The sequence below is a fragment of the Lissotriton vulgaris genome, chromosome 1_1, assembly GCF_964263255.1.
Source record: "Lissotriton vulgaris chromosome 1_1, aLisVul1.2, whole genome shotgun sequence".
Classification (NCBI taxonomy): domain Eukaryota; kingdom Metazoa; phylum Chordata; class Amphibia; order Caudata; family Salamandridae; genus Lissotriton; species Lissotriton vulgaris.
Window position 1 is genome coordinate 1,672,969,492 of NC_141685.1, and position 20,735 is coordinate 1,672,990,226.

Sequence of the window (20,735 nt, forward strand, 5' to 3'; positions counted from 1 at the left end):
TCTGGTTCGACAACAGATATATTGGTACATCGTTCTGAGCAAAACCGTTTCTGCCCTGAAGAAGTCCATCTCTTTGGACGTAACGCATTGGCTGGTCTAGCCTGTATGTTGCTCGATATTCCTGATCAATAAAAAGACGACTTGAAGAACAAATCGTGGACACAGACTATATAACTGATAATGTATTAACATGTTGGTGCACCAACTGCTCTCTATGTGGTACGTCTTGATTTTTGCCAGTTGACCTTAAATCCAGAGAGCCCACCAAACTGGGCCAGCAGGTCCCGCGCCGCTCTCAGCTCTGTGGTTGTGTTGCTGAGAAACAACAGGAGGTCGTCTGTGTGGAAGGCTATACAGTATTTCACTTCTCCTGTCCCCAGGCCACCATAGTCCTGCCAGCTCCTCGCCCTGCACACCAGGGGTTCCATGGCGAGGGCGAACAGCTTCGGGGACAGGGGGCATCACTGCCTCGTGCCTCTTTCCACCCTCTGCCTAGACGAGATAGTTTTCCCGGTACGCACTGAGGCTGTAGGGGTTGCATAGAGTAGACTTACCTACCCATGCAAGAAAGTCTCCTCCCAGTCCCAGCTTAGACAAGACCTCGTAGAGGTAGGACCACTCAAGGCTATCAAAGGCCTTCTCAATGTCCACTGTGAACACCGCCGCCTCCTGCCTGTCATACTCGCAGTGCATAATGGTCAGGAATCGCCTTATATTTATGGCCGTGTTCCGCCACGGTATAAACCCTGCTTAGTCTGCATGGACCAGTGTCGATGTGTGGGGCAATAGGCACATCGCTAGTATCTTGCTTAATATTTTATAATCCAAGTTCAGCATGAATAATGGTCTGCAGGCTGTGAAGTTGTGTGCCTACTTCCCGGGCTTTGGCACCGGGACGATAAGAGCCTCTCTCATGCGCTCTGGTAGTGTTCAGGCGTCACAAGCCTCCTGATATAATGCGACCAATCTAGGCACCAGCTCCTCCACGATGCTGCCTACAAATCAGCCGGCAGGCTGGCAGTGCCCAGGGTCTTGTTACACATCGTGCTGCGTGGTATCTGCTCCTAGGCTCTTGGACTCCTCAGGACCCAACCTTTTCATCTGTAATCCTGCAAGATATTCCTGAACCTCCTCACTATCACATTGCGCTGATCCCTGTACAATCTGGCATAGTAGCAAGCGAAGATCTCAGTGATCTTTACCTGCGTATGATGCCTGACTCCTTCCTCATCCTCTATTTCCACCAGTGGGGGGCCACTACTCAACCGGTTCACCTGCCATGCCAGGAGGGATCTGCGCCTATCCATCTGTTTCGCCACCTCCTCTTTGGCTGCTAGTACTGCTTGGTGGAGCTCTGGGTGTTCTGGGCATCTACGTTCCAGACCCCTGAGGGTTGCCTCTGCCTCTTATACCAACCTCAGAAGGGTGCGCCTGACCCCTGTAGTACGAGCTATGCACTGGCCTCTTAAGACCACCTTAAAGGCGTACCATTCTGCTAAATATTGTGTGATTTCTCCCCTGATCTCCTCCTGAAAGACCTAGTCCTCCAGGGTGTCTGGGCAAAGCCTCCAAGTGGAGATCGATGCCAATGATCGATGCCCATCCAAACAACAGAACCACAGGGTTATGATCCGATATTGTGTGTGTGAGATATTCTGTAGTAAGAACTTGGCGCTGTATGTCTGTTGTGGTCAAAAAGGCAAAACCAAATGATGATGGATGGAGTGCTGAGTGTTTGGCAAAACCAAAGGGGATGATGGATGGAGTGCTGAGTGTTTGGCAAAACCAAAGGGGATGATGGATGGAGTGTTGAACTTGGCGCTGTATGTCTGCGTGCACAAAAAGGCAAAACCAAAGGGGATGATGGATGGAGTGTTGAACATCGCAAGCACTCACCCCCAGTCAACTGATCTGGGTTTAATCCATCATCATTCTTTAGCTCACTCTGCCACCCCAGTTCAGACATGGCCAAATGCAAATCAATTAATCAACAGGGAGGGATGAGGAATTGGTGTGTCCGTTTCTTTCCCCAAGGTAATGTATACTTTTAATCAACAAAAATGGACACTTGTAACACTGCTCAACCTTTGGTTCAGTGTGAATAAGGAAACCCTCAAAAAAATCAATGTTAGATGGAATGCGGTATATATGTTTCATCCGCCCCACATTGAAATTTAGGCAGTTATCATAGGGTGTTCCTATTAGTGTAAACTGCCAGCCTCATCCAGAGGCACCTCTAGTCTCGAGTGCAGTGTCCAGAGATAAAAATGCAAATCAGTCTGACCCTGTGCCTTATGGGAACAGTCCAGCCCGAACTGCCAAGCCATGTCTTCCCTGGATCGGAAACAAGCATCCCGGGACCGATTTCAGGCTAATTAGCTGTTATCAACCAGGCTAGCTTGAATCCAGTGGCAAAGTGAGCAAGGGACCCACGTCTGGGTAGACCCTGCCAACTTAGGGCGAACAAAGCAAAACCAAAGGGGATGATGGATGGAGTGTTGAACATTGCATGCACTCACCCCCAGTCAACTGATCTGGGTTTAATCCATCATCATTCTTTAGCTCACTCTGCCACCCCAGTTCAGACATGGCCTTATGCAAATCAGTTTGACCCTGTGCCTTATTGGAACAGTCCAGCCCGAACTGCCAAGCCATGTCTTCCCTGGACCGGAAACAAGCTTCCTGGGACCGGCTTCTGGCTAATCAGCCGTCATCAGCCAGGCACAAAATGGCATCCAGTCATGCGTACACGTCAGGGACCGCGGAGAAGTAGGAGTAGTCCCTGTCTCGAGGGTGTAAGGTTCTCCAGGTGTCTGCTAGCCCTCAGCTCTGTTGGCATGTATTGAATGCATGCGAGGCGTGTGTTGCTTGGGAGCCTCGCAGTAGGGGTTTGTGATCTGTCCGTGTGTATGTCATCCACACTGTTAAAAAGTCCCCCCCCCCCAATTAAGGTAACCCCAGTCAAATATGGAGTCAGGCAATGGCTCAGTCAGGTGAAGAAGGCTGGCTGCTATGTTTTGGGGGTGTAAATACTCACTGTGTTTAGTTCTCGGCCCTCCAATCGTCCCGCACTGCTACGAATCGACCCTACGGGTCTACTAACAAGTCCACCAGTTGGAATGGAGCCCCTGCCTGGACACATATTAGCACTCTTCTTGCATATGCTGAATATGTAGTGTAATAGAGTTGGCCCATCCAGCGCCACTGTAGAGCGGCCCCCTCTTTTTGTGTGAGGTGCGTCTCCTGTAGTAAGGCTATCTGGACCCTGCGTCTTCTAATGTAAGAGAGGACTTTATATTTTTTCGTCATTGTGTGCATGCCTCTGATGTTCCACGTCATGCACTATATTCTGTAGGTGAGCCATTTGGTAACCCCATTTCCGCCCAGAACCTTGCCCCCAGCATGCACTCCCTGGCTACTACATATTGAATCTCTATGCATTGCAACTCAAGGTGTCCCCCCCTTACCAACAATAAACAGTTCCCTCAACTCCCACTCCCCAGGATAAGTAGGAAAACACCCTCTATCCAATCTAAAACTTTGAGTCCACAGGAGACTGCTTGCAGTTCGATCAGTCAAGTGGGAAGGAGGAGAAAGCCTATCCGCCGCTCTCCCGGCATTTGCAGCCGCCTCCCAGTTCTGACGTCGCAAGGGACCCCTGTAGCATCCTCCCCAAAGAAACCCCAGTACCTTATTGGTGGGTCAGGCATTTCAAATGTCCCTCTGGTCTTGCTAGCCCAATCTCTCTCGGCTTAGGCTCCAATTATGTTTTCTCTTGTATGGGGGCCAGGGTCTCCCTCACGGTCCGTCTATTACGAGTGCATTTCTCCCTTTGTCCCCACTGTCTGGACTCTTGCAGCAGTTCTACTACTTCATGACTACGCAGCCGCTAGACGCAGTTCCCCAGCCGGAGCCTGATGAGTTGTCTCTTCTACCGAGGTTTGTGCGAAAATATACTATTCACGGGCCTCAATTCCATTGTTTCTTGCCCCTGCGACAGCTTCATGACTCTCAGCGGCAGATATTTGTCTTCACTGTGGTCTCCCCTGGGGATGCCTTACCCCGCACAGTGTGTCCTGCAGGTCCCCTGCCTCAGTCTCCTCCTACTAGAGGTTCAGAGCAGCTGTATTAGGCCTCTTCCTTAGTGTTGATATTCTGCTTCTTTACCTTTTGCTGTCAGGCTATGGGGCAAAGAATGCAGCTCTTAGCATGTGGGGGTTGCCCCTTCTAACCCCGGTGCCCCCCGCTGCCACCTCCGCTGATCACTGGGCCGCGTTCTCCAGTTAGTCCTGCTGGCGCACTCTCTCATGGGGCCCCAAAGTCTTAGCCCCAGTGCACCCTCCAGCTGCAGGGCAGTGTCCTTTCCAACACAGACTGATTTTGCGAACAGGGCCGCATACACCGCTCCACCGCTGCTCTTCTCTCCGCTGAAGGAAGCTGGGCCACCTCCCAGCTCATCTCGCTGGAGCGGAACCCGCCCCCGCCCGAGTCCCAGCGGGTGCTCTCTCTGTGGCTGGTCGGCCCACAGAGGTGCGCTCACCTTCAGAGAGTAGTTGCCACTGTCTTGGGGGGCTGCAGCGCCGCTACCTCGGTTCTTCTCCCCATTACCGTCTTCTCTGATAGCAGCCTTGATTTCAACCACATGGGCCCTCTAGTGGGCCGGCTCCCGCCGCTTCTCCCCATCTCCGCTCTCACCTTGGGGATCTCCTGGTTCAGTACGAGGCTGGCAGAGGCAGGGGAGAGATCCAGGGGCTCCGTTGCTATTCCTGTCGCTGCAAACGGGCCCTCATCGCCGAAGTCACTGCTTCTTCGTGGGCGCCGTCATCTTGGAAAGCCTGCGGCCGTGGCTCCAACTCTACTCGCGACTGCCGATTCCCAACAGGGAAGGCACTTTCACCACCGCACCTCCCGCTCTGTATAGTAGCGGGGAGCCCCCATGGAGATTTTAATCACGTTCTGGTAGTCAGGATGGCACTGGATGGCGGCCGGCCGACCGGAACATGCAAGCTGTGCTGCTCACTCCATCAGCGTAAGGCCATGTCCCCATCCAGAAAAGCTCTTATGGAAGGGAGCGTCTGAGAGAGAGTCAGGTGTGACTTCAGCATGTTGATAGGGAACCCCAGCGAAAGCAGGAGATTTGCTGTAGTCTGGTGGGGGGAGAGGACAGTCTGTGGCGAGCTCGCCTTCAACAATTAGTCGTCGAGATAGAGGAAGACCGGCACCCCTGATCTGCGCAGATGAGCTGCAACCATCAGCTTGGTGAACACCCGAGGTGCAATGGTATGGCCAAAGGGGAGCACTGTGAACTGAAAGGGCTTGTGGTCTACCGTGAACCGCAGGTAGCACTGATGGGCAGGCAGGATGGGAATGTGAAAATAGGCGTCCTGCAAGTCCAATGTTACCATCCAGTACAGGAGATCTAGAATAGGACGATGGCCTTCGTCTTTTTTCGGGACCAAAAAGTAGCGGGGATAGCAACCACAGCCTACTTGTGGCAAAGGAACCCTCTCTATGACTCACTTGGCTAAGACAGCCCTGACTTCATCCTGAAGCAGGTTCAGGTGGTCCTTAGTCAGTCAGTCGTAAGTTGGAGGCATGAAAGGAGAGGTAGTCTCAAAGGGGAAGGAATAACCCCTTCAAACTATCTGAAGAACCCACATGTCCAAGGCAAAGTTTTGCCGGTGGTGGAGGTGATGGCTGACCCTGTAACCAACCAGTCGTCCATGACCTTGAAGGGCTGGACTTGAAGGTTTAGAGGCATGCAGGTGGAGGAGACGATGAACTAGACCTCTGCCCACCTGACCCACAGGGTCGAAAGGATTCGCACCCACAGGCACGCAGAGGTTGCTGTACTTGCACAGTCTTATGGGTGGGATATGGCTGGTGCAGCTGAAAGCCACATCGGTGGACGTGAAAGGGGTGAAAACCAGATGGGTTATGGGTGGGCACTGAGAGGCCCAAACACTTGGCCACAGCCCAGGAGTCCTTAAAGCATTCCAAGTCCATGTCTGCCTGGACTCCAAAGAACAAGGTGCCATCAAAGGGCATGTCCATAAAGGAAGCCTGGACATCCCCAGAAAAGCCAGAAGTTCTGAGCCAGGCATGGTGTTGAATGCCACCGCCAATGCAATATTCTTACCAGCGACTCAGTGGTGTCAAGTCCACAACAAATTGGTGAACTTTCAGCATCTCTCCTGTCTGACTCTGCTTGGGAGAGAATGGCCCATGCCTCCTCCGGGGCCTGTGGCAGCCCCTGCACAACCATTTCCCACAAGGAGTGGGTATAACAGCCCAATAGGCATGTAGTGTTCATCGACTGCAATGCAAGGCTAGCGGAAGAAATAATGTTCTTGCCCCAACCATCCAGCCTCTAGCATTCCCTGTCTGGGGGTGCGGAGGGGGACGCACCCTGTGAGGTAAAGGCCCAAACCACCAAACTCTTGGGGGTAGAGTGGTTGGTGAGGAATTTAGGGTCTCCTAGTGCAGGGCAATGACGGCAGGCAACTGTCCTATTCACAACAGCACCCATGCTGTGCTTCGACCAGGTTCCCAGAAGGGCATCAGTCAAGGCTTGGTTGAAAGGCAGGAGGGGTTTCAGAGGAGGAGACACCAAGCTGCAGGACCTCTTTCAAGATGTTCTTCTTGACTTGCACCAACGTGAGCTGAAGGTCCAGGACCTCGGCTGCCCTTCTCACCATCATAGCATGTGAAGCTCCCTCCTCCAGAGCCACGGTAGGGGGGAGAAAGCAGGCCAGAATCTGGTGAGGAATCCAGGCCACTGGTGTCACCCAATTCATCATATCAGTCCACTTTGTCCTCCGGCTGGTCTTGTAAAGGGTTCAGGGACCCCTCCCAATTTTCCTCCATTCTTAGCTCCTCAAAATAAGGCTGAAGAATAAACCTAGGACCCAAGGGTGCCGTCAGCACCAGAATCAGGGTCGATAGGCACCGAACCGGCTCTGGATCGTCGGGATGAGAATGGAGCTGGCACCACTGAAGGCACCAGGAGTCTTGACACAGGGTCCGGCATCGGCGAAGGTTGCAGGAGAATTATCAGCATCGGTCTGGATCTGCCACCAGATCCATGGGGGGGGGGGGGGGTGGGGGGGGGGGGGGTCATGGGCGCCACCGGTTCGGAACCCAATGGAGGTCCTTCTGAGCCTCTGGGCCCAAAGGCCCGCCAGAAGGATCAAGTTGCCTAAATATGAGGCACATGGCACCATAGAATTTTTTTAACTGTCTGGAGATTGCTCAAGCTCCTGGAAAGGTAGGGAAGGGCGGAGCTGACCCAGGCACAGTGCAGGAAGGTGGCTACCTGACTATGGTTACCCCAGATTTTTTGCCTTGTGTTTAGCTGGTTTTCGACTTAGTTGGCCTGGTTCCCTGCTAATCAGGGCCCCAGGCTATCTGCTCTCTCTGTAAAATGGATTCCATGTCCCCTAGGTGCATAACTAGATTGGCTTGGGTTACCTTATCAGCCCCTGTATAGAGCACTTTAGGTGCCCAGGGCATAGGTGTATCCAAGGCCTACCAGGGGCTGCAGCATATCTTTTGCCACCCCTGGCTGGCTATCTAAAATTGACACAACTGGCGGATCACTCAGCTGGGGCAAGGTGGTGTAATCACCCCTTGCTTAGATATAGTATGCCTATATCTAAACCTATCTGGACACATATATACCTATCAGTCACTCCTATGGCAGGCCTTAACAATCCTGGAGGCAAAGTGCTTGGTTTTATGTGAGATGGTGCTCTAGCATGAGCTGAGCCTGTCTGCAGCTGTCGGGACCAATTCCCTAAGCTGTTCCGGGATAATGCCATACCATATACTATTAAGTGCATTATAATCCTTGCGGTTATATGTTAACTTTGGTTTGGCTTTATCAAAACATGTCGTGTAAGGTGTCATACGATTTGGAATACTACCCCTTCGCCAGTCCTGGCGACGGGGGTAGCATTCCACCCCTCTAGAGGGAGACGACATGTTACTTTGCTAAAAAGCGGTTGATTTTAAAAGAGCCTCAGATCCACAAAATGGATGCTTCTGCCACAGACACAAGTCTGACCTCCTGCTGCTGACCGAAACTCAGCAGAGGAGGCCTGGACAAAGGCTTTCCTGTCGCAGGAAGGTGTTACACCACCCCAGACAGGAGATAGTTGATTGTAGCAGGGAGGTTTGAAAGAAACCAGACACTGCCTGGGGAGCACAAGGCTGCCCCTTGCATAATCCGGCCAAACCGGTTCTGGGGCACACCAGCCCCAGTCCCAGTGCGGCCTGGATCAAAGGGAAAGGGGTGTATCCACCCCCTTCCTGGGTCCCACCCATAGGAGGGGACCTAGCAGGTAATCCAGCCCCCTAGATTGGTATAAGAATGGGAGCAGTGCCAACGCACTCAGATTATCCTGATGAAACATTTGAAACAAAACTCTGGACCCTTCGACATCCTATCAACGTAAAAGACTGAAGAATCTCCCTTGTGGACCACCATCCAGCACCTCGACGTCTGCTTTGTTGCAGTTCCCGCCGGAACTCGAGCGACAGAGATCGACGAGATCAAGCTTGCCTGCCTTCTTACAGCCCGATCCACAGTCCCTGCAGAGCTGAGACCCGTGGAGGAGACCGGAAGCGTGGGGCACGCCATCTTGAAAAGACCACGAGATGCTGACCGTGCAGCCCACGAGTGACCCTCGAAGCTGTACACCGGGGTTTGAGAAGCCCCAACCCTGAGCCACTCTTGCACCGAAGCGCACCCCTCTACACTCGACGAGTGCTGCGTGGGGCCCTTCTGTTTTCTTTGGCTCGACGCGTTGGCCCGGTCACTTGCCAGCTGGCTTGTGGCCCCTGTGCCGGCGAAAACCTAAACACGACTTGTGATTCTGGTTGCTCCAGACTTGCACCAGCTCCTCTGAAAAGGAGCACCCGCTCTGACCCTCCTGGTTTGAGTGAGAAGCAATCTTCCAGTCCTGCGTGGATTGCTTTTGCCAAGTGTTGTTTGCTCCGATCTTGAAGCCGACAGCGCGGACGGTGAGAGCCTGCGTGGGACAGCTCCTGACCCGCTCCTGGACGTCGCAGATGCCCCAGAGCCCACGTGGCAGCGGAGAGAAGCTCCTCGACAACCACCTGATTGCGCCCGACATTGCCTGGTTCCGTCCTGGTTCCACCCTGGTCACTGCTGAGTGACCCAGACTCTGTCTCCTCTGCTTTCAGGTACTATTCTACTCTGATCCACCCTTGGATCACACCGGACACTTCTCCTTCACATCGCCTGCAGCATGTTCAGCTTCAAGCACCAAGAACCTGCGTGACGAAACCCGACGCCACTTCGACCCTATGCACCCGCTTCCCGTGGGTGAGGTAACATTGCAACGCCAGTGTTCCCACACTGGTACACACCTCTAGGTTCTGTGTCTAAAGTTTTGTCCATCTAGGTTCAGCGGAAGTATCCTTAAACTCTCTTTGTGTAACTTTTACGCACAATTGACTTTGCATTGGTGCATGCATGTGCTTTAAGCGCTGCACCCGAATCCCGCGGGCTTTTCCCGACTTCAGCATTGCTTGTCCCGACTGCTCCCAGCGATTCCCTAGGCCCTAGGCCTAACCACTGTTCGATTGGTATCTCTTATACCACTTTCTTAATATATGGTTTGAGTGGCCACCCGCCCTCATCCATAATTGTGCAACTTTGTATGTTATACTGTGCTTTTGATTTAACGCTTGTGCCCCTTTGCTCATAAAGAGTACTGGGGATTATTTTAGAAATAAACACATATATTTTTATAATATATACTTGTGTGGTGTCCTTTCATTTGATATTACAGGATTGTGATTGGTAAAACAGCTCGCTTAACACGACCTCTTGAGTTTAGCCTTTAAGGCTGCTTAGTCTATGCTACCATTAAGATAGCTTGTCTATAAGGTTGACTTACAACCAGACACCATAAGGGATTGTTTGGACTGATACAAGGTGGTTCCAGAATGGGAAACATCATATATCAGGCCAACTTCTCACACACAGGTTCCGCAGAACGAGGCCTAGGGCATTGACACTCCTTTGTCATGTTGGCAGACGGGTGGGGAGACTTTGAAGCAGGCTTCGAATTCTTGTGTTTCTTATGCCTCTTGACTTACCGACTCGACGACTTCAAGTGGGAAGATGAGGTCTTAGGACTCCTGGAGAGGTGCCTGGATCTGCGAATGGCGTGGAGTCGAACGCCAAGCCGCAACCAGCTTTAGGGACTGTTCCCTCAAAGCCTTCGGAGCCATGGCCCAGCAGTCGGAGCATGGCATTGAGTCGTGGTCATTCTCCAGGCAGAGACAAACTAAGTGTGGATCTGTCACCGACATGGTTTTGTATTCAGAAGTCTTCTTCGACATCGAGGAAAAAACCTACACACCAAAATGTTTTGACAAAATGTCGAGAAAAGCCTTCCAAAAAGTGACAGAGGGTAGCTCTCTTCACGGACCTTCGCTATCAGGCGCTGGAAGAAAAGAACTGATGTCCGCACACGAGGTGGCGCCTATGTACGTGATGTAAACGCCATTTCCAGCGTGGACGATGCCAACAACACCATGCGGAGCTGACCGAAGCCACCTACCAGCACGCAAGGCTATTGCTTGAGCAAAAGTCTTCCGATCTAACCGGATGCCTGCGATATTCTAAGGTAAGGAATTTAAGGTAAGGAATCTGCGGCTAGATGGCTAGATGTCTCTATCAGATAGTCTCTTTTATCTTACCTAGAGAAGACCTGGGTCGAAAAGAGCATCTTATTCCAAACCTCACTGTTCGTCCAGATGCATTGGGTGTGAGATTCTAATTTTGTGTTAAGATGTGAAGCAGTGAGAACAGAAGCCAGTGTGGGCAGAAAGGAAAATGCTACTTACCAGTATCCATCTGTTCTTGGCATGTAGGGCTGGGGAACCACACACTATTGCATAGATCACTATCTGGTGGTGGGCCCGGATAATTACACTTTGTTTTTGTCTAGGAAGAGTCTTTGTCTGTTGGATGACTCCTCCCGTAGATCATAGTGCGCATGGGCATCGACTCCATCTTCAGATTGTTTTCGCCATTGGGCAAATGATGGAGTTATATGAGTATAGATAAGGATGTCCATGTATTGTGTATCTAATTAAGATATTACTGGAACAGATTCATGTAGCCGGGGAGGTGGGTGGTCGTGTGTGGTTCTGCAGCCCTACATGCCAAGAACATATGCATACTGGTAAGTAGCATTTTCCGTTCGAGGCATATGGGCTGCAGACCACACACTATTGCATCGATTGCACAGCAGTTTTCTCCCTTAGCGGCGACCACCTGTATCTGTTGCAGTAGTTTGAAATAATGTTTTGAGTACAGCCTGGCCCACAGTAGCTTGTTGTTTTGCCTGCACATCTACACAATAGTGTTTTGTAAATGTGTGTGGTGTAGACCATGTAGCTGCCTTACATATATAATCTAATGGTATATTAACTAGGAATGCCATAGATGCCCCTAAATTACGGGTAGAATGAGCCCTAGGGGGAATGCATAGAGTGCGTTTTGCTTTCTGGTAACAGATTTGAATACACTTAACAATCCACCTTGCAATGCCTGATTTTGAGATAGGATTGCCTTTGTGTGTTTGTTGTATAGGAGTGCTCTTTTTACATCTAATGTGTGTAGAGCTCTTTCTGCAACTGTCTGTGGCTGGGAAAATAATACTGGCCACTCAATAGATTGGTTGAGGTGAAATGGTGAAATGACTTTTGGCAGAAAGTTAGGGTTTGTTTTAAGAACTACTTTGTTGTGATGTAGTTGTATAAATTGTTCTTGAATGGTTAATGCCTGAATCTCACTTACTCTTCTGAGTGAGGTAAAAGCAACTAGAAATGCAACTTTCCATGTAAGGAACTGTAACTCACACTTATGTAATGGTTCAAATGGAGGACCCATAAGTCTAGTGAGAACAATATTTAAAATCCATACCGGAAAGGGTGGTATTCCGGGAGGAATTATTCTTTTTAATCCTTCCATAAATGCTTTGATGGCAGGTACTCTTGACAATGACAAATGTTGTCTGTTTTGAAGATAGGCTGCTATAGCAGCAAGATGTAATCTGATTGAGAAGTACGCTATATTACATGGGGCGTGGCTTAGCAAGCCACGATGGCGGCTGTGTCCTGCTGAGGCTCCGCGATCGGGCTAGCATCTTGCCCAGTCCCCGAGATCGCCGGGAGCCTCAACTTGCCCGAAACAGCACCCGGGATGCCCCCGCACACTGGGGCACCCCTCGAGTGACCAGCGACTACAGCAGGCGGACAGCGCAAGCCGGACTGTCTCCTGCCGGGACCGAGGGCCGCCGACCCTGGAAAATGGCGGACGCTACCTGACCCTGTGCGCCACTGAGATCCGGCTCCCCGGACGGCGGCCCCAGAAGACGCAACCAGCGACAGCTACAGGAGAGCCTGCAGGAGAGACGACATAAGCCTACGGGGGTGTATGCCACACAGCGCCTCTCTACGCTCCGGAGCCCCGACACACAAGATGGCGGCCGCCGCCCCGGGGCTCCGATACACCGAAGCTGCATTCCCAACAGAAGCCTGATCAGCTCCCGGGCTTGGACGGCCTGCCGCCGCCGACAGCGTGAAACCGGTGAGCGCACTACCGACACGGATACCGACGCGGAGCGGACCACCCCGGGTGCCCGACACCCTCATCACGGGCAGTGAGTGTTGGTCTCTCCCATCCCCCCCCGGGGATCCTGACTGCGGCGCCTCAGCCTCGGACCCTTGAACCCTCGGGCGCTGGATCCCTAAATAGCGGCCCTAGAGAACGCGGCCAGACAGCGACTGGGAGACATACTGCGAGAGCGGGGACACCGAGCGACGCCCTCCCCCATCCCGGGGCCCCGGCTCGCAAGATGGCGGCCGCCACCCCGGGGCTCCGGCGCCTGGGAGCTACTTCCCCGCCAGGAGCCTGATCGGCCCCCAAAACCGGACAGCCTGCCACCGCGGACCGCAAGGAGCGCGCCGCCTACACGGAGCTGGGCGCTTCAGAAGCCCGCCACCATTATCGAGGGCGGTGAGTGCAGTCCTGCCTCCCCCCCCCTCCTCCTCCCCGAAGACCCCACGTTGGCACCCCTTCCGACCACATGGACGGCCACTGAGCACGCTGCCACCTGACCAGGGCGCCCAAGACACGCTTACCTCTACAAACTGCCCGGTAGACCCGAGTGCCTGACCCTAACATGGCGCCCATGAAGACCTAAGCGCCAGGGACAGCCACGAACCTCGCTCTGGGGATAGGGGCGCCCTGCCTGCACTGAAGACAATATCAGCGGCCCCCTGGCCCACGCCACCCGACCTTGCCCGGCCGGTCAACGCGAGTACTGGGCCCCACCCCACGGAGAAGAGAGGACCCCCACGCGGTCGGAACCTCCGGCCCGGCAACCGCGACCCACCCCTGACAACCCTGGTGGAGGCCCCCCGGGGTGGACCGAGCCTCGCCTCGGACCCGGAGGGGACCGAAGGAGCTGACCGGCACTCAACTACCGCTCACCCGGCGATACTGCGTGGCGACGACCCACCGCCCTCGAGACACACGACGGCCGAGGGGAACCCCCCCTCCTCCTTCCAGCAGCACCCATGGGGAAGCCGAGGGTCACCCAGACGACGGCAGTCCCGGAAACAGCTGTCGAGAAGATGCCCCAGACGAGGGCATGGACACAGACCAATGCGTCGCAAGCCGACCCTACGCTATCAGCAAAGCTGGACCAGGTGTTGGCGGCAATAGAAATGTCTCGCCTCTCGATGGAGGAGAGATTGGGCACCCTGACGACAGACATTAGCCTAATCCGAGATGAACACCGCAAACTGGCGGACAGGGTGAAGGAGGGTGAACGGATCGTGACTGAATTGCAACCAACGGTGAAATCGCAGGCAGCAGATCTGCAGGAGATCCTGCGTCACGTGTCGACCCTGGAGGAACGCACAGTGGATTTGGAGGGACGCTCGAGACGCTGCAACATTCGCGTCCTGGGCCTGCCGGAGGGGATTGAAAACTCAGACCCTCTGACCTACATGGAATCCTGGACTAAATCATTCACCCCGGACTGCGACCGGTCACCATACTTCTCCATCGAAAGGGCCCACAGAGTCCCGGCCCGGGCGCCCAAACCTGGTCTTCCCCCGCGGCCCATACTAGCCAAGTTTCTACACTTCCGGGACCGAGATGCGGTGCTTCGCGCGGCCCGGACGGCGGGCCCCCTGCGGGTGGAAGACCAACACGTTATGGTGTTCCCAGACTATGCCCGAGAGGTCCAACAGCGACGATCCACATTTCTGGAAGTCAAGAGGCGCCTCCGCGCAAACGACCTTCAATATTCCCTGTTGTTCCATGCCCGCCTTAAGGTGATTCACAAAGGGAAAGCCCTCTTCTTCGATACGGCGGCGGACGCACAGGATTGGACCGAATTTCACTGCCCGCTGATCCCTAAACCCGGACCCCAGAAGGCACGCAATACAGACTCCAGACGCTCCAGGAGACGGGGCGCAAGCCATGTGCGATCTGACCACCCCAAGAGCCAGGCGTCCTCCCCGGCGGGCTCCCCTGATCTCACACAAATCATGCAGGAACGACGAGACGTCCTGCGGGCGGTCACCGAACTTCATTCGTCACCCCCTGCTTCAGACCTGGAGGGTCAGCCACACCTGTTCACCCCAGAGAAAGACCGGGACAGTGATGGAACTATGTCGGGATTTGGCCCAATTTCCTCCCCCCTTGTTGTGGCACACACATTGGACGCTGCCCTGGCCAGCCAACCTGTCACCTCCTCATGAATAACTGAACTGTCAACTGATATCCTTTTCATGATTGCCTGTTGTAGTGCGCGACGTCTAGAAACCTAGACTGATCTACCGGATAACTGTACGCGCCAGCGAGCGATAGACACTTCTCCTACTAGAGCCCGACCCGCGCACAGGCCCAGCAGCGACACATGCTGCCACCCCCGCGAATTTCTGTTGAATTTCTCCCCTAGTGGGATACTAGTTTGGATATGCCACCCCCGGTGACGTATCCTCAGTATTGGGACAGTTGCCCACCCAAAGTTCTAGTTGCTGTTAACTCCCCCAGTCCCCCCCCCACGTTTGAGGAAGCTTGGCGCGCAGGAACACACACGACACACACACACGGGCGGCCCACGGGAACTGTAGAGGGGCCCCTTCCCCAACCACATCACCCTAGGAATGGCTGTCCCCCACTCAGACATTAATATCCTTACACTCAACGTACGGGGCCTACACACACCCAGCAAGCGCTACTCTGTGTACTCCTACATACGGCGCATGGCGGCCAGCATAGCGTTTTTACAAGAGACGCACGTTAACGCTACTGAACTCACTCGCCTACAAGCCAAATGGCGAGGGACCATTTGTGCCACACAATATTCAGCGTTCGCGCGCGGCGCATTAATCTGGGTAAGGCCAGGTACTCCCTTCCGGGCGCTCCGGCGCGTAGTAGACAGAGAGGGCAGATACGCGCTTCTGGAGGGAATTCTTGATGGGCAAGGGGTACTCCTTGGCAGCATTTACGCCCCTAATACAGATCAGGACCAGTTCTGGGATCACCTTACGGGCGTTCTAGCCCAGTTCACCACAGTCCCGTGGGTGTTAGGAGGCGACTTTAACTGCACACTAGACCCCTTGCTGGATCGCTCACACCCTCCCCCCACACACTCCCCGGCCCCCCGGCAGGCAGCCCTCTTCAGGACATGGACCACACACTGGGCGCTCACTGACGCATGGCGACACCTACACCCACTGGCTCGCATTTAATCCTTCCACTCGATTCCACACAACCTTCGAGTCCGCCTAGACCGTTTCCTCTGCTCTGCTCCGATCCTCCCTAAGATTACATCTACGGATTATCTGGGACGGATCCTTTCAGACCACGACGCCCACATTATACGTCTTACCTGGCGCCCCCCGCATCCACCGGTCCCCACCTGGTGCCTCCCTAGAGACTGTCTGGCGGACCCGGTTTTCAGGGACGCACACAAAACCAGCATACGCGATTACTTTACGCACAACGAGAACACAGCGTCATCGGTACTAGTGGAGTGGGACGCGTATAAGGTGGTGGCGAGGGGAGAATGCATCAAACAGATAGTGGGGGTCCGCCGCGCCTTAGAACGGACGCTCTCAACAGCGGAGCAAGCTCTGGCTGCTCTCACTAAACGGCGTGACGACTCGGAGGAACACGCCGTGCTCACGGCAGAGGCTAAAACGGAATATCAGACTGCCTGCGCTGACCTCCGAAAATACAATTTTAGGGCATACGCCTCTAGGGTACACAAAGACAGAGACAAAACCGGGGCGCTTCTGGCCTGGGTGGCGAAGCAGGACACCGAACTCAAGCCGATCACAGACATTATCAACCCGGAAGGTGTATTAGTGCAATCACAAGCCGAGATTCTCCTGGCATTCCAACGCCATTATGCGCGAGTGTACGAAGCCCCGGCCTACTGTTCCCCGTTTCCCGCGGACCATTTTTTAGACCCTCTGACGCTGCCCACGATATCAGAGGACGACAAGCGCATACTGGATGCCAAGATAATTCCCTCTGACATCACCCAAGCGATACGCGCCATGTCCCGGAATAAAGCACCGGGACTGGACGGCTTCCCACTAGAATACTACTCAACATTCTCTCCCTTGGTGGTCCCCCGTCTGTCACGGATGTTCGGGGCGTCACTCCATTTGGGGAAGTTGCCCCAGTCGCTACGGGAGTCCGTGATTGTCACCTTTCCCAAACCTCACAGAGATCCGCTCCACATGGGGTCATACCGACCCATCACACTCCTGTCGGCTGATTGTAAGATTCTAGGGAAGATCCTGGCTGACCGATATGCACAGATCATACGCCCGCTGGTCCACCCCGACCAATGCGGCTTCATCCCAGGGAGAAACACCTCCCAGAACCTTCGCCGAGTCTTCCATATCCAAGATCAAGTACGCAGCAGATTTCCCCGCGCCGCCTGCCTCATTATGGACCTGGAGAAGGAGTTCGACACCCTCACCTGGCCCTACCTATTCTCGGTCCTGCGACGCCTCAATATCGGCCCGACGCTCATGGCATATACCCGCCTCCTATACACCGACCTCACCACTCGAGTTCGTATCGGGAAACGTATCTCACCGGCGTTCGAAGTTCGACGAGGCACAAGACAAGGATGTCCCTTGTCGCCCCTTTTGTTCGCGCTGGCGGTCGAACCGCTGGCGGTTCGACTGCGTCAGGAAGGTGTAGACTGGGGCGTACCGCTTGCAGACGGAACCCACTGTGTGTCCATGTACGCGGATGATCTTCTCATATATGTCCGTGACATTGAAACGGACCTAACCCCTATAGGGGCCACATTGGCAGAATTTGCAGCTGCCTCGGGCCTACAAGTAAACTGGGACAAGTCCACAGTCTACCCACTACACCCAGACCTACCCCCCCCGAGACATCGAACTCGGACCACATAAGCTCTCATGGTCCGCGGAAGCTCCCCGGTACCTCGGCGTCCGCTTATACCATTCTCCAGCAGACATCTTTGAAGGCAATCACCGCAAAGTACTAGCTAGCCTACGCCCGACGGTCGCCTTCTGGAATAAACTACCGCTGGCCCCGATAGGGCGGATAGCCCTCGCTAAAATGGTGATGCTTCCCCGGCTCCTTTACCATTTCACAAACCTACCGGTGATACCGCCCAGGACCTTCTTTCGTGACGTTGATTACCTCTTGGGAACTCTCATCTGGGGAGCAGGCCGCCACAGGGTCGCCCTGAAAACTCTTCAACGCCCTACGACGCAGGGGGGACTTGGAGCACCATCCTTCGAGGCGTATTTCCTCGCGGCACAGCTCCAGTGGCTGTCCTACTGGACAGCAGACCGTTACCCTCAGGAGACAGTTACCCCTACTGACAGAATCACGACTCCGGAGCTTACTCGTCTACTCCTCCCGGGCACCAAGCCACGGCGCACGTACCCCCTCCATGTGACGATAGCGCGCCGATGCATGCTGCGGGTTCACAGGCTGTCTCCCGATAGACCCCCATACTCCCCGCTGCTACCTTTAATAGGCAGCCCCAGGCAGGATTCCTACTTCACGGCTCCACTGCTCGCCGACTGGTCCCGCTGTGGCATCACAGACCTGGAATCGCTCTTCGAGGAGGGTCAGCTGAAGCCGCTGGACCGCTTGATCGCGGAATATGGGCTCCCCCCGGGCCAATTTCTTAGATATAGGCAACTACTCGATGGATACCGGCCCCACTTCAATCTCCAAAATGGCGAACCAGACACGCATCCAGTAATACATACTATCCTGCATATGGGAGTGGGTCGTCACCTGGTCACATGGCTGTATAAATCCATCCGAGAACTCTCATACGCTCCCCTGACGACCCTACGGGCCACTTGGGAGGAGGACATTGGCCGCGCTCTGCACGACTCGGAGTGGACTAAGGCGCTTGAGGCCCCTAAACGCGTCTCTAGGAACGCCCGCTTCAAAAACATTCAATACTATATATTACACAGGGCATATCTCACCCCAGAGCGTTTACAGAAGTTCTACCCCTCCACGCCATTCCTCTGCCCCAGATGCTGTTTCCCGGCTGCAAATTTCCGTCATATGTTTTGGGACTGTCCCAACCTTCAACCCTTCTGGCGGGCAGTACACAACACACTACTGGAACTCACGGGTCTCACTACACTAGCCACCTGGGAGTCCAGTGCACTAGGCATCCTCCACATCTCTAAGCAAGAACCGGTGCATAGACGCTTCGTGTACTTAGCGCTCCTGTTGGCCAATAGATGTATAACCATGCACTGGCGATCCCCAGAGGGCCCCCTCATAGCACAATGGAAGGGGGCGGTTAGTAAATGGGCGGCTGCGGAGGAAGACGCCTTAAGGGAAGAAGAAGCCAAGGGCGCGCGTAAATTTCCCATCTCCATGGAATGGGCCATGCTCCTACACAGCTTCCGACAGTCCACGCAGGCAGGAGACCCGCCTGACCCTCCCCCTTCCCCCAACCGAGAAGACCGGTAGCCTGCACCTGATGTGAGCCACCCCAAGGTCGAATCCCGATAACCCCCTGCATCTTAAGCGACCTCTCGTGTGTCCGGCCACCCCTGGGGTTTCCCCCCCCACCCCCCTCGACACTCGCCGCCAATATCTCCCTGTTTGGACCCTGCTAGCGCCTACATGCTCCCCTCCCACAGTTTGGTTACCCCTCTGTTCACTGGTAACACCGTTATATGCACAGTACAGACCCAGATCCTGCGCTGTTTCGGCGGGGAAGTACCCGTCTATTCTTATTCATCGCCCCCACGGCGATACCGGTCCATCGCTCCCCAGCCTGCCAGCGCCTTTACACGATCATAATGCACTAAATCACCGAAGTCATGTTTATGTGTACCAGTTCTATAAAATGAGAAAACGTTGCACACATAGCTGTTCGTGGCTGAATGTTGAGGCCACGTCGGCGGATTGTTTACTCTGTACTAAGATGCTTTACTGCAACAATAAAAACAAATTAAATAAAATAAGTACGCTATATTACATCTTTGTAGATGGAGTAGGTAGCATATGATGTTTTGTATAGAAACATCTAATGGGTTAATGTTGTTATTTGTGCAATACACAACAAACCTTTTCCACTTGGCTGCATAGCATGCTCTAGTGGTGGGGCGCCTTGCTTCTTTTATGACATTCATATAATCAGGCGGAAGATTGAGGTATCCAAATTCTAAGACCTCAGGAGCCAAATCGCTAGATTGAGCTGCATTGGGTCTGGATAAATGATCTCTCCATGGTTCTGTGTTAGTAGATGTGGAGAGAGTTTCAATTTTTGATGTGGTACTACTGATAGCTCTAGAAGTGTGGTGTACCACGGTTGTCTTGCCCACGTTGGTGCTATGAGAATCAATGTGAGGGAATGTTGCTGTAGCTTACGTACTACTAATGGAATTAGCAGGAGAGCTGGAAAAGCGTACGCAAATTTGTTTGACCAGCTCATCCATACTGCATTGCCTTTGGACAATGGGTGTGGGTATCTGGCGGCGAAGCTTGGGCATTTGGAGTTGCGGTGTGTGGCAAACAGATCTATCTCTGGTTGTCCCCACTTGTGAAAGAATGGTTGAAAAACCTGTAGATGAAGTTCCCACTCGTGTATCTGTTGTCTTTGAAGACTTTGCAGAACATCTACCAGGAGTTCACAATCAAGTTGCAGATCTGTTAACAGAAACATATTTTGAGGAATAGCCCACCTCATATGCTCTGCGCCAGCCGGGAGAGCTGTACGAAGTGTGTTCCTCCTTGTTTTTGGATGTAGTACATGGCCGTCATATTGTCTGTACGGACCAGTACAGCCTTTTTTGATAGGTAATGTTGAAATGATTTAAGAGCTAGGAAAATTGCCAACAACTCCAGATGATTTATGTGGAGTAATAACTTTTATTGCGGTATCCATGTACCTTGTACTGTGTGTTTCTCTAGATGTGCTCCCCATCCTGTGAGAGATGCGTCTCTGGTTAGCACCACCTGCAGAACGGCCGGCCCTTGGAAAGGTTTTTGGTGTTCCACTATTGCAGAGAGCGATATGTCCGGTCGTCTACCACCACCAGATCTGTTATTTGTTGTTGAGCCTGACTCCACTGACATGCCAAGCACTCTTGTATGGGGCGCATATGTAGTCTTGCGTATGGTACTATGAAAA

At 53.5% G+C, this 20,735-nt stretch overlaps 1 protein-coding gene across 1 annotated transcript in view; it reads right to left on the reverse strand.

The window, feature by feature from the left end:
* Positions 1-20,735, reverse strand: part of LRGUK (leucine rich repeats and guanylate kinase domain containing) — a 390,949-nt gene that overhangs the window by 15,678 nt on the left and 354,536 nt on the right. The gene's annotated exons all lie outside the window — the stretch shown is intronic.